Source organism: Phalacrocorax aristotelis, chromosome 5 (assembly GCF_949628215.1).
Source record: "Phalacrocorax aristotelis chromosome 5, bGulAri2.1, whole genome shotgun sequence".
NCBI lineage: Eukaryota > Metazoa > Chordata > Aves > Suliformes > Phalacrocoracidae > Phalacrocorax > Phalacrocorax aristotelis.
In genome coordinates this window covers 3,603,184-3,617,149 of record NC_134280.1, presented here as the reverse complement: position 1 = coordinate 3,617,149, position 13,966 = coordinate 3,603,184, and the positions used below count along the sequence as shown (strand labels likewise).

General features: G+C 42.6%; 2 long non-coding RNA genes across 3 annotated transcripts in view; one reads left to right on the top strand and one right to left on the bottom strand.

The window, feature by feature from the left end:
* The first annotated feature begins 2,468 nt into the window (after nt 1-2,468).
* Nucleotides 2,469-3,949, top strand: LOC142057065 (uncharacterized). Its single transcript, XR_012660523.1, has 3 exons — nt 2,469-2,608; nt 2,757-2,826; nt 3,505-3,949. It is a non-coding gene; the product is annotated as an uncharacterized LOC142057065 (long non-coding RNA).
* An 8,268-nt stretch (nt 3,950-12,217) lies between these two features.
* The window catches only part of LOC142057204 (uncharacterized), a 223,548-nt gene continuing 221,799 nt past the window's right edge, over nt 12,218-13,966 (bottom strand). For both annotated transcript variants that reach the window (XR_012660572.1, XR_012660573.1), the window contains one exon: nt 12,218-12,248. This is a non-coding gene — a long non-coding RNA (uncharacterized LOC142057204). The remainder of the gene's footprint in view (nt 12,249-13,966) is intronic.

Genomic DNA, 13,966 nt, shown 5'->3' with positions numbered 1-13,966 from the left:
GCCTGTCATTTTTGTAGTTATGACTAGGGGATCTTTGCATTGCAAAATCATATTTGGGGCAATCAATGAATGGAGAAAACCAAATTATAGAGACTGATTATTAGAGACATGCTGAACCAACAAAAATAATTTGCGCAGGAGGCACATTAAGACACACGCTGGTTCGTGAGCGCTGCGGAGAGGGAGGGCAGCGTCCGTAAGTTAACAGGAGAACAAGAGACTGCAATATATAAAGTATACGTGGTGGTATATTTAATTCTACTGGTGGTATTACTGTTTCTCTTATTTACAGAGTAATAAAACAGCAAGACTAGATGTGCCAAATAATGCCCTGGGGAAAGCTTCTCAGCAGCAATGACACCTGGGCTCACGCATCTGACGAGGGGGTTATTTTTTTCAACAGCATTTTTGAGGGTGCCGCCACATGGTGGGTTTAGTTCAGACAAGGAGTGGGGTTTTGCACAGTCTTCTGTGCTTCCAGAGCTTTGCTTCACCTTGTGGAGTTGGACTTCTTCTGGGTGAAGCAAAAGTGGAAGACATGCCCCAAGAAATGCCCTGGTAAAGGATGCTCTCCCATGGCACCAGACCATGCCGCCTCACAATAAAAAGCCACCAAATGCAGCCAGCGGGTTCTCAGCACCATCCTGCTCTACTGATCTGCCCCCGCTGGGCCCCGCCACTTGCTGCTACAGCCGTAAGCTCATTAGGCAGTAAAGACCGAGTCATTCTGTAAAATAAGTTTTTCTTGGAATTAGCCTCAGACTGGAATGAACTCTTTCTGGAAGTAGAGAGTGCTCCAGACCCAAATCATATTCTACCCCATGCGTTCTTACCTGCTATCTCTAACATACACAGTTACATATATTTAGATTAAAAAATCCTAGAACAGCCAGTCAAAACAATGCATATACTTCTCCCTCCAGAGAGGCCCGAAAGGAAAAGTAACACATGACAAATATTAGTCATGTTATTTAATGCACGATGTTGAAGAGTGGCATAAGAACTGGAGGAGCAGGGAAGGGAATTTGGCAGCTCTCTGGGAGATGGAAACCGAGATCTCCCCTAATCCGTGTCTTTTACTGAGAGTCTGAAAAGGGTTTCAAGCTTTGAGCTCACTCTTCGGAGGCTAATGAATCATTCAGATTCCCATGGCTCAGGGTGATGTCCCAAGACAGCTGGCAGCTTTCTTTGAGCTTAAGAAAATCAAGAAGTTTCAAAATGAAAGCAAAGAGTCAGCGAAAACAAAAGGAAATGGGGGGCATGTATACCGACGAACAGTGTTACCACTAACCCAGCTGGAAAACCTGGAAACATTCTCCAGTGCTGAAGAGAGGCTTAAGGAGCAAAGTCCTATGTTGTGAGTTAAGCTCTCTCCTTTGCTCTCTGCTGCTGAGAAGCCTTTCTCCCAGGCCCATGCGGTTCTCCACGCCGCCGATCCCTGCCTGTTACCAGACATGCAATGCAAATTCAAAGGTTTGCTCTCGTTCGCCTTCCCAGCTATCGCCTTTTGGAAAATGTGTGTGCACAGGCACGCTCCCGCATGAGCTGCTGGAAGCAAACGCTGCTTCTGCCTTAGGCCCCTTTGAACGGCCACGAAGCCCTCTTGTTTTTCTCAGGTACGTGCATAGCTTTTGAACTATTTTAGCAGCCTCACATGCAAGACATTGCCTTAACCCCTTTATGTTTCTTTCACCTAAAATAGAACTATTTTACTACTACTTCTGTTGCACGAAGTGGTTATGAAATCTGCTTAGATTTACCTTAAAACGGTCAGGCATCCTATCATCACTCTACTGAAAAAAATAACTAAAATTTAAGATATTTACTGACATTTTAATAATGCGCCAAATGAAAAACAAAAATACTTTTTTCGTCGTTGTTTCAGTGGTTACACAGAAAACATCTGGATATCGCAATTCTATAATCTTAAGGTTATTTGAACAAGACAGTTCCTATTAGCTGTAACTAGGAACTCCATATATGAAAGCACCTCAAATACAACAAGTAATGTGGCGCACAACATTGCTTAGGTAGATACCTCAGCATTACACAACCAAATATATCACTTGTTTATACAATAACTATAAGCTATTGCTCGTGCAATGTAAATCTTACTGGTACTTCTGCATAAATAGTGATTTCTCACTGGCTGCCAATTAGATCATGTTTCTGCCAATAACGCTCAGTAAATTGACAGGCCTACCTGTTTTACTTGCTTTATTATTTTTTTTTTTTAAACTCAAAAGTCCATCTCCTAATAGCAGGCAGTGAGTTTACAGTTCTCCAGTGATTAAAGTCACTCAGCCCTCAGTCCTGTGGCACTATAACACCACACGAGGACTGCTGTAATTGCCTCAAAAAGCGCCGCCTGTTGCATTTTATTGCTTAAATGCAGTCAGCAGGGCCATCTCTGGAATGTGCATTTAAACCAAGGCTGCTCATTAACTATTAACCAGCAGCTATCCTAAGTTGTTCCACTTTGGAACTGATCCGTCCGTACCTGAAAGAACACAGCTGGGAAAGTTGGTCCGCTGTGTAAGAAATGTCTCTGTGCCTTTTACCTGCTTGCTGTCCTGCTAAACCAGTGCAGAGTTATGTGTGATAAGAGGTTAGTTCCCTACCTGTTAGTATTTTTTATAAACAAAGCACTGTTACTGGCCACTACAGCTATAGGTGAGCCATGCTTGAAAATGAATTCAAGATGACTGGAAAAAGAGAAGTCTACACTAGCTTTTCATACATATTCTTAACCCTAGGACAGACCGGGAGCTGGTTACACCTCCAGGAATCATTTCCTACCTGGATTTGCTTGTTTCCCTTGGAGAGGTCAGTAGTGACCACACAGGAGCCCAGTGCAGCCGTTACGGTGCCTGCTCAGCAGGGATTTCCCAGGCAGTCCCCAGGATGGGTTTCTGCCTTCCACATGGCTCCCCAGGCAGCAGGGTTTGCCCACCCCGGAGTCACAGGAATCAAGCTGGAGGAGGGGCCCAAAGGTGATGGGGTCCGTCCACCTGGTCCAAGGAGGGATCAAGGTCCACCATGGTGCTTCTCAGAAAAGTTTCCTCAGATACTGTCCTGAGACTTCCAGGGAAGAAATTTTCACAGTCTCTGTAGGGAATTTATTCCAGTACTTAACTACCTTACTATTAGGAATGGTTCCCTCATTTTTTAACCAGCTCTTCCCTGCTGTGATGTTTTTATATCATTACTCTTCTTCTATCACAAGGGGCATAGAGAACAAATTGCTGCTTTTCGTCTCGCGGCAGTCTTTTCTGTGTTTGAAGACAGTATTACTGTCATTGGGCATCCTGAAGCTAGAGGAGAAAACAGTTTCAAGGAATAGATCTGGGAAATAAGCTCAGCCTCTTTATTCTTAGGCTCTTCCCATTCATTCCTGCGGGCTCCCCCCTTAGCCACCTTCTGCACCCAGCACACTTCCACGGGGACAAGTTGCAATGCCACAGTCCTTATTCCAGCAAAGATTGCATTGATTTGTCTCCTCAGCACCGCGATAGCTCCTGAGCCACCCATATCCCTGATCCCACAGCGAAGGATGGAAACTAGAGAGGGAGTATCAGCAGCAGGACATCTGTGAAGGCATCCAGCAAACACACCGAGAGCTACCAGGGAGCTCACAGGCCACCAGTACAAAGTTACCTAGAGCACAACTGCAACCCTGAGGCTGGGCTATGATGAAGCCAAATGACAGCTATGCCCCATCAGCCTTCAGACACCCTGTCAAACAGTCTGCATCTAAGCACTGAATTCCTGTCTTCTCATAGTGCTTCGCAGTAACCGTAATGTCAAGTCCGACAGCAAGTGATGAATCACGCCAATTACTGTATTGCAGACATACAAGTCACACTAATGCACAGCAAATACAGCACTCCTTAATTACAGTTACAGACATGGACATTTGTTTTTCTTAGTAATTAAAATGTTCTATTGTACTTAATACTGTTATCTGTATTCTTTGGTTAAGTGCAATTTAATTTGCTTTCTTAAGAAAGCTGGGTATAATTTAAAATGAAAAATATATCCCTTTTGCTGATATTCTTTTCCTAATGCCATCGCTTTCCGCGACTGCAGATCGAGAACGCGGTAACTTCGCCTGGATTTGTTCACCAAGTTTCTAGAAGGTAATGCTCTTCTAAAGGCCAAGAAAACGTTTATTTGTGATCAGTTCAGGAAAATCTCTTGGTTGCTAAAGCACTTGATGTGATAAATGAGGTACCTGAAGCATTTGCAAGGCGAAGGAGCTTTCACAAGGAAAGCAGAGGTTGCACCAGGGTACTGCCTTGAGTGCACTGTTCGTGACTGATGTGCTGTAATTAATTCAACAACAGCCGAAGGAACTCCCCTTAAGCCCTCTAAGCTGAAAAGTTCCCCTAAAAAAGGAGGAACATTTTAGGTTGTTCCACAGTTGAGAAAAAACATCGCAGTGGTGATGGAAGCAGCCCAGTCCCACATCCACCTGCGCAGGGAACTGGAGACCTTTTTACTCATTACTTCTTTAATGCAGCTCACAACCGCACATGGGAAGATCTGCACATATAAATTTGGCCTGTCATTAGCATCATTGTTATTTGACTTGTCACGGCACAGAAAGAATGTCTTCCCCGCGGGAAATGATTATATTCCTTCTCTGCATGCCGTCCCCTCTGCGGCCACAGCCCATCCGCAATCAGATCACCCAGAACGATCAAGGACAGAAAAAGTTACAGGAAGGAAAAGTATTTCAGCACAATTCAGGGATGAAACACTGCAGACTGCAGTACTGACTACCATACAGCCTACACAAACCAGGAAGATATCCAGACCAAGAGCTTTAAGCCACACTTTGGCTGACTTGCTTTTCTAGAGAAAAGAGATGTTTTGTAAACAGCAGGAGCAATCAGCGCGCTCCTACAGACTCTCGAAAGATGTCCTCACTCCAGTTTGCTGTACAGCGAACAATTCATTTCAAAAGGCGCTCTCCCCAACGGCTTGCCAACACCAGACTTTCTCCATCTTACGGTGTCACAGAAACGGGGATGTTGTGAAAATGTTCGCAAGAGATGACCTGTTTTAATCTCAGCTGTCATTTCCAATACTGTTTAAGTTTACGCAGTCTCTCTAGGAAGGATGGAGCAATGTTTAAACATTATCTACTCCCTTCCTGTAAATTCTTATACTGTTTTTATTCCTTATCTCAAGCTGGAGAATCTCAAACTGGATCTGAGATCCTGTTCTCCCTTCATGACTCATTGGAAGAGCACAGCAATAACAATGCCAATATTCACTTAAAAGAGGTTACGGCCCGGTCCAGATCCACAAACTTTTACGTTTTCTTAGTTCAGGAAGTGGAATTTCCCCAGCCCACCTTTCACGCACAGGCTTGATTTTGTCAGACTATGGAAACACTCTTCCAAAGCAGATTTTTGCTTAATACGAAACACAATGCTGTTCAAACCCAAATCCCAATACCAATATTATCTCATACTGAACAGATTCAGACATTATGTCAGAAACCAGCTATCTTGCAGGATTACCAGCTTACAGGCAGGGAAAGAGTCACCTCAAGCATTCAAAAAGCAGCAGCAAGTTATGGAGAAGTTGCTCCTGACCCTCGGCTGTGAGCTTGAGACCCATGCTGCATCATCTTCCCCTCCACCAGCTGTGTTTGTGTTGCCCTGGATACACAGATCCTGCCCCCGCCTACAGTTTTTTCTCCGATTCGAGGAAACCCAAACCTTGCAAAATAATAATAAACATAACAAAACCTCATGGTACAGAAATAGAAACAGAAATAGAAAACTGAGGGAGGAAGTTGGTGCCCCAAATTCAGAATAAACCCTCTTCTTCCCACAGAAGATATCTCAAAACCACACAGCTAATGAATTAAATCTGCATTTGTAACGAGGTTAAATGAAGCAAGTCTGGGTCACTACTATGAATATTTCAGAGTATTTTAATGAAAACAAGGTAAACTTTCATATGGAAAATTTACAAACAGCATTAGGATATGTAACTCCCACTAACTAACAGTTCCAGGTACCTAAAAGTCTTTGCAAATCTCTTACAGTACCCGGTTTTAGCCAAACGGTAGGAAAGGGAATTTATTTCATTACCAAATCTTCTGCTCTGCATGTTGAGAAGCCAGTTTCCATACAGGTATCATAGCTGCACATGGTTAACTGGCCTTAATAATTTAAAACCACAAAAAAGGGACAATGATATCCTGCATATATGATAGGTGTCGGCCCAGGATAATGTGAAGAACCCAAACCGCTGCACTCTGCTGTCCTTTACGCCAGTAGTTGCGTTTATGATGTGTCAACAAGCCTAGCAGGGCTTTGTATTCCATTAAAACCTTACCGTGTCCCCAGGGGACTGCGGCCCAAAATGCACTGCCTATATCAACGGCCTTAACGCCACGTGTTAAGGATGCACGGCTCAAGGATGGACCCTTTCCGAACACGCCACGAGCGACTTACTCCTTCAGTTTTGTTTTTATAGCGATATTTTTCATCGTCTTGTGTGCTGAAGCTCCAAGCAACTCATCTACATTTCTCCACGACAACTCCCCAACTCTTCAGAGAGCACATGGAGGCAAATGCTATCATAGCCAAGGAAGAATTTAAATCGCTCTGAATTTAAATCAGTTTAAGCCCTCTAGCAAACAAGACCTCTTGCCGCAGGCTCTCCTCTGCCTCGCTGCTTCCCAGCCATCGCCACCCTCATGTGAAAGAGCCCCTCCTGCCACGAGTGAACAGGACTCCTTTGACTCAAGTAGCTGTGAACCCCTTTGCGCAGCTGGGGAATTTGCCCCACTTGCTGTTATTAAAATCTAAACAAGAAAGGCACAGATGCAGGATTCATTTCTTTGTTGTTGTGGGGTTTTTTATCTCCTGGCAAACAAAACACTGCCAAAATACTATATTGCCGCAATCCTCTAACCTAGGGTTTAACTCAGCCAGCTGACACATACTAAAATTACAACTTGTATTCTCAGCACCAGGATTTTAACTTGTGCTAGTTAACCCCTGTTAAAAATTCTCCTGTTTTCCCTTGTGGCTGCAGGGACATATGTTCTCCCACAACATGCAGCCATGGTGTAAAAGTAAAAGCCTTCCAGATCTGCAGCCAGTCCACCTGAACTGCCCGCATGAATCCCTTTCTCTGTCCTAAGAGGAAGGGATAATACAATTAATATATATACGGTTATGTATAATTAATAATATAACAAAAGCTTTCTCCTCTGAAAAGCAACAGTTAGATATCCAAGCTCTCTGTCAGGCCACACAATACACTTTGTAAAGCACTTTGCAATACGTACAATTTCAATTTTCCAGCAGAGACCAAAACGAATTAGCAGCTTGTATTCCTCTGTGCTTTGATAATAATTTGCTTCCAGTTCTGAGTCGGTGATCAGGGTTTAGTGTAATGAGGGGCAGGAAATAGTAACATCCTAATTAAACTGGGGTGTATAGGAAGTAAGCCATAAATCAGCTAGTTAGCTGGAGCGCAGTGGGCAGTATTCCTCCCATGTGCTGAAAAGAAATGAATATAAAAGAATAGCGATAAATCAAAGGCCAGAGCAGAAACAGAAAGAGAATTGCTTTGACCTAGATTGTATTTGCCTGAGTTCTTTTTCAAAATCTTTGCCAGGACTGCATGCTGTTACTTAGTGCGTACAGGTTCGTAGATGCCACAGAGAAGAGTATATTCATCCCCAGACTTAAAGCTCTACTTTCTTCTTTGGGGGACCAAAAAGATGATGCAAAAGTCACATTCTCCTTTATGAAATTAAGGTACTTTAAATTTACAACTACCCCTGTATGTTTATGGATCAAGAAATAACTGGCCTCAGCAGCAATACAGGTGATAAAAAACCTACAACCAAGAACAGCAGCATCAGCAAAACTGTGCTTTTTACTAAGTTCACCTGCAGCACTTATAGAAAACTATACTTACTGTATAAATTATGCCTCACCTGCACAAGGAAGGCTCTGTACACTCCTATAGTTACACAGACAGAGCCCCCAAAGTAGAAGCAGCATATGCTCATGGAAGTTTTCCTGCCGGCTTAGTAACATCAGCTTTAGGAACATAAGCAAAGCAGACGGGTTCCTTGGTCAGGGTAGCTGCATCCACATCAGAGACTTTTGCACAGGGATATGATCTAGAGGCGTGATTTTTTCACAACTGGAGCAAACATAGCTATGCCAGCAAAACTTCATAACGAGGCCACATTTCAGTCTTCTCCCACCACAAGGGAAACCTGCACATGCTTACCAATGGGAGGCAGAGGGAACAAACCCAAAGAGCCAAAATGTTTCACGAGAATCAGTCCCTTGTATTTTGGGATTTCCAGCTGCCTGGCTGGAGAAAAACCTAAGATTATTTCCACAGGAAAGTTATCGCACAAGCCCCAGATCCAGAACTTTAAATGTCTTCATGCAGCACTTTTGGCAAACATATGTGCACCTTCAGGATCAGGACTTCATCGTTGCCACATTCAGGCTTTTCCCATATTGCCTCCAGTTATTACACTTCTTGTTTTAGTCATTCGAGAAAAAGAAAAAAAAAAAAAAAAGCTATGTTTAAAACGAAATTGAAAACATTATCTCCTCCCACCACAGAAAGACTCTGGGGACCTGCAGAACATTAAGGGGTTTTCCAGCTTGACCCAAGAACCCTCACTTGACTCCACGACCTACACATGAGGATTGCTGCTCCCCTCCCGCTTCACAGCTGTAACTGGTTTCTCTTCACCCTGACCCAAGCTTTCAGCCTTATCAATAAACAAAATCAGTTAAAGTTTTTGAAGCTACTTGAACATGAAAAAGAGCTAAGTGTACTTAAGTAAACACAAGAAGAGCTGAAATCTCTCAAAGTCCAAACAACCTCTGCAGTGGGATTCCAGAAGCCCAATGTACCACTGCTCTACGTGACAGAGATTGGGGATGATATCTTAAAAATCCCCCACTGTGCTGCATTAGTGTTAAACCTCCAGCAGAGCATTTGCCCCGATTGATCAGGGAGCCAGTCTGAACTAAGCCTTCATCCATCATTCATCTGATATTAAGATCTATTTATTTCAAAACTTATTTTGTAACTTACATGGAATTTCTTCCAAATAAATAGCATATCTGGTGCTAATAAATCCCCTGGGCTGCAGTCACTGGCACTGGCACAGCAGGTCTAATATCTGGTGTAAATAATACATACAAGATGTTCTCTTAAATCAAGTGTTAGACCGTGATATTAAGACTCCTGCCTGAGGGCTCTAAACCCCTATGTAATATTAATTATAATTACTTCATTAAGCCTGCTTCTTTAGTACCTTTACACCAAAGCAGTACCACTGAAGGAATTTGAAGAAATCACGTAATAACACTAAGGTGAGTCACAGTAGGGCTGGGACCTCTGTTTCTGAAGCATCCCCATAAATGTCCTTCTGGACCAGTTAAAGACAGACCCCAGTTCCAAAGAGCTGAAAACTTTGGGTTTCAGACCCCATCCATGACATGAGGTTTATGATCAGAGACTGATGCTGTGAAGTGCTGAACATTCATTTCAAATGGCTTCATGCTGAGCCAAGCACGGCTCCTGCAACATGCTCCCAGCAGAGGCGGGAGGACTTACTCGACTAGGCATGCTGCTCACAGCTTCACTGTCTCTTGTATTAAATTTGTGTCTTACAACAGTCACAGAAAGAGTATAACTATAAAAGTTAAGACAAGTGACCATTGCCATGGCCAGTGTCATGCTGCCTGCAGCACTGCTCCTCCTAAAATTCAGGAGCAAATACACAACTCCAACAGCTCTCTTGGTTTGGCCAGTCCTGGGGTATACTGCATCAAAGCTAGGAGCAAATAAAGTGGAAGTTATTGCTGAATACAATATTAACAGTGCACATTAATGTTTCCTGTTAATATTTTCTTCCAAAAATTTGTAATTTTAGGCAAACATCTTAAACATGTCTTAGATCTGTGGTGAAGCTGACACCATCTGTCAAAACATAGTATTACTTTTAAGGTAGTAAATCCAAAAGGACTAGATAAACCATTATCTGCTGGGAAATTCCTAAAATGTCTGCTGTCCAGCAGGCTGTGGAATTCCTAAAAGTGGGGCGGTCAAGCCTTAACAGTAGAGGTTCAACCACATCTGGTAACATAGGCTGCCACGCTGCGAAACGGCACCTCTCGGCTGGTCTTGCCCCGAGCCTCTTGTTAACCCAACAGCCTGAGACCTGGAAGTCTTGTGGGAGGTTGGCTAAAAAACCCAAGAATGCTGTTTCATGAAGAGGCCTGTATTCATTATATTTTTTTTCCCTTCCACATCAGTTCAGTCCCGTGTCAGACAAGAGGCACCCTCCAGAGCTGTGGCAAATGTCCTGACAATCTGGCTAGGACTTATTCACTCGCTCCTGTCAGATACAGATCAGTACATAGAAAGAAAAATAGAGGTCTCATCGTTCTTGTGTCCCAGATATTAAACTAGAGAGGAAAAACGTGTCGGTCAGGAGAATTTGGACTATTACACAAATGCTTACATCCACAAACTACCCGAGAACGTTGGCTGGCAGGAGATACTGTTGGTATTTCAAAAACATTAAACAGCAGTGATGGATTTGAACAGCATTTAGCCTTCAGCTAGTGCAGAGAAGTTTAAGATGTAAAGTGTGCTTTTCCTTAAGAAATCAACAGGAGTTACCTGCCTAATCCGCTTAAACTCTCCATAGGAGTCCTTATTTGCCTACATATTTAAAGGCATTTTGAAAACAGAGCCCTTATTCTGCCACAGCCCCCGTCAGGATCGGTAATCCATTGGCCTATGCTTCGTTTCTACAACAGCACACAAACATTCCCCTGCGGTCGTACCCTGAACGGCAAGTTACAGGCAACGAACGTGGGAAAAAGGCGCAATGTAAAACAGGCTCTTATATACCTTATCTAACTGTAATTTTCTTTCTTCCGTTTCAGTCTCTGCTTTTCTCTAACCTGGTTTTAGACAAGCATTGTGCTGGCATGGGATGAAGTTAAAAGCAGAAGCATTCGTAGCCCCAGGGTTCAGCCCAAGACACAAAACACCAGCCTGAAAAGCCACAGAGATATTTGAGAAGCCACCAGGTAAAGCCTGAACAAAAAGGCCTTCTCATAACGTGCAACGATCCCCACAAAGAGTCCAGACCTTGTCGAGAGCGATCTGCTCACGCAGACTGTAAATGTTTAACAAAAATACATATTTTTATTCCCTTTCAACAGCATGTTCTTCTTCACAGCTCTTGTGATCTCTATGGCAGTTCTTGAGTTATCACATACCTGTCAGAGAGTCACCTTTTCAGATCTGGCACATATTCCGGCATTGACCTTGAAAACTTTCCATACTTCTCAATCTATACGCATAAAATACATGCTTGCACATATACATAAACAAATACAATTATGGAGCTGGTTTGGTAGATAAGCTTTTTTGTAATACATTGCAAAGACTTAAGAGCATCTTATCGAATGATGTTTTGAAAAAAAAAGTTAGCTCTGAACCAAGCCGTGTGAAACTTATTGCCAACTATAACAAAGGACTACTGTGAAACATAACTCTTCTGCAGAATATACTATAATTGTACTTTTTGAAAGCAATGTCAAATCATTGACATTGACTTGGTATTCGACGGTGTGAGAAATGCAGAAAAGTTTCAATACAGATAAGCCATAAATTAGATCCTAATCCAAACTTATCAGCGTGATAGTTGTTAGACAGACGATTTGGGTGAGTATGTAGCTCTGTGATTTTTCTATTCCTTTTTCTCAGATTTTCAAAATCAGATTCTCCAATATCTTTACAATAAATTATATTATAAATTATGTTAGGTTATAACAAAATACAGTTGAAGTAAAGCTAAGCTCAAGCCCAATCACAAATACAAACTTACCACAGATTTACGAAGAGAAAAATCAGAGTCTGGCAGATGAAAACCAGAATGCAGTATCTTGGGCAAATATTTATCAGTTGCCAAGCATATTCCTGAAGGTAAACATTTGAAAAACAAAATTCACATAAGCTCAGAAGTAAGCAGTTATCCCCTTTAGCATATACACTGACCTTTTTTTAAATTCACCTTGTCTAATTGATGCTTTGCCATCCACAATACATGATGCAAGGAAAGACCTAAGCTACGTTGACGTTAGTGAGCGCTGACAGCCAACGGGGTCGTCTCAACAGAGCAAAAGGGTCGGTGCTGAGGCCTCCAAGGTGCAGACCTAAGCACAGAAATGCGGACAGTCACGCTCCCAACCCAATCTAAAACACTCCTGTAAACTTTCCTTTGAAAGCAGGAGAAATTCTGGAAGGATTCAGACTGAGCAGACACTGGCATGTAACGGATTTACATACACAGACTCCTCCATGTGATAAAGCAAGATCTTAAAAGTATCCTGTTAATCATCAGATGATGTTTAATGTGTTCATTTTCACCTACTTTGATGCTATTTCATAAAGCTACGACATAAAGATTTCAGATTAAGATTGTACCTTCCAGATGGAAATGAAAACATAACAACATTTATGTGCAAATATAGGAGAAAAAAAGAAAGAAAAGCATATTTTCCAGAGAAAACAAGTTCTTGTTCTCTTGAGGATCCTCCCTCAACTGCCAAAACTATGACAACAAAACCCACTTTGGAGATAGATTTAAGTGAAATCTAAAAAGATGTTTTGGTGGCATTTTTCTTTTTCTGCCATTCCTCATAAAGTCCCGTAGCTTAATTAGCGCAGACCAACCGAACGCAAGCAGAAGCATGAACCCCCCCTCTCTTTCCTATGCTCTCTGATATCCTGGAACTTCTCACGTTGAAAATACATTTACACAGGCTTGGCCTGCAAATTTACATAGGATATTTACTCCTGCCCTGCAAACTACCTGAAGTCTATGGGACTTGCTGAGTGTGCCACGCCTACTGCCGCCTTACTGGACTTGCTAGGTGTTACTGGAAGCTGAAGACCTCCTCCTCCTCCTCTTCCTCCCTTGAGAACAGCTTTTCCATCCTACCCTCTGGAAAAAGTCCCCTCAGGTCCCTCTGCATTTCTGTACCTCACATGCACAAACGTTTTACAGTGGCTCTCTCCTGAGATCATCGAGACACAGTTTTAATTTGAGCAACTGGAAACGCTCTGACACCTGAGTTATTTTTTAATATATGAAGTTTTGGAATTGGTGAGTGGAATGTGAACTGCATTAAACGCCAAATCCAGATGGAAGTAGAACAGCGGACTGAGAACGAGTGAGACCAGTAAAGGTGCCCAACAAATTCTTTTATCACAGTTTTGCAAACTGCCACATGAATCCCTCCTTAAATGACCATGATGTTTGTGCATGAACTCTCCCACAGTTCTACCATACATTATGCACCTTTAGCTGCTTTCTTTGCCTTCCTCCACCCCCCGTTCGATCTCTGCCTTGACTGCTTCTAACATTTTGAACATCTGAAGAGCTGCCAAATTTCTGAAGCAACCTATTTCCAGAAATGTTTCTTTTCCTCAAGACATGTAATTTCTCCCAAAACACTCTTCTGGAGCAAAGCCCAGGACCGGCAATATGTTACCCAGGATCAGTGAAAGGTTTACGTTTCAATACCTATTGCACCTGTCATGATAATACCAGGCATTTTCCACCCACGATGCAGGAGAGAATCCAAACTTCCTGTGGGATGTGCAAAACTAGCACTCAGCCTTGGGAACCATCCAGGCATGGTTATCGGGAAGGGAAAAGCTATTTCTGCTGGCTTGCAGGAATTGATGGCACCATTTAATGCCTTGTCTTTATATGCAAGTGTGTATAACCCAGTTTTTCCACAGCTGCTGTGATGTAAATAAATTCAGTATTATCTCCATTTTACATCGTAGGATGTCATATAAATAGTACTGGAACTTATGCTGGCTATAATTCAATGCTGCAGACATTTACCCTTTTCAGGTACAA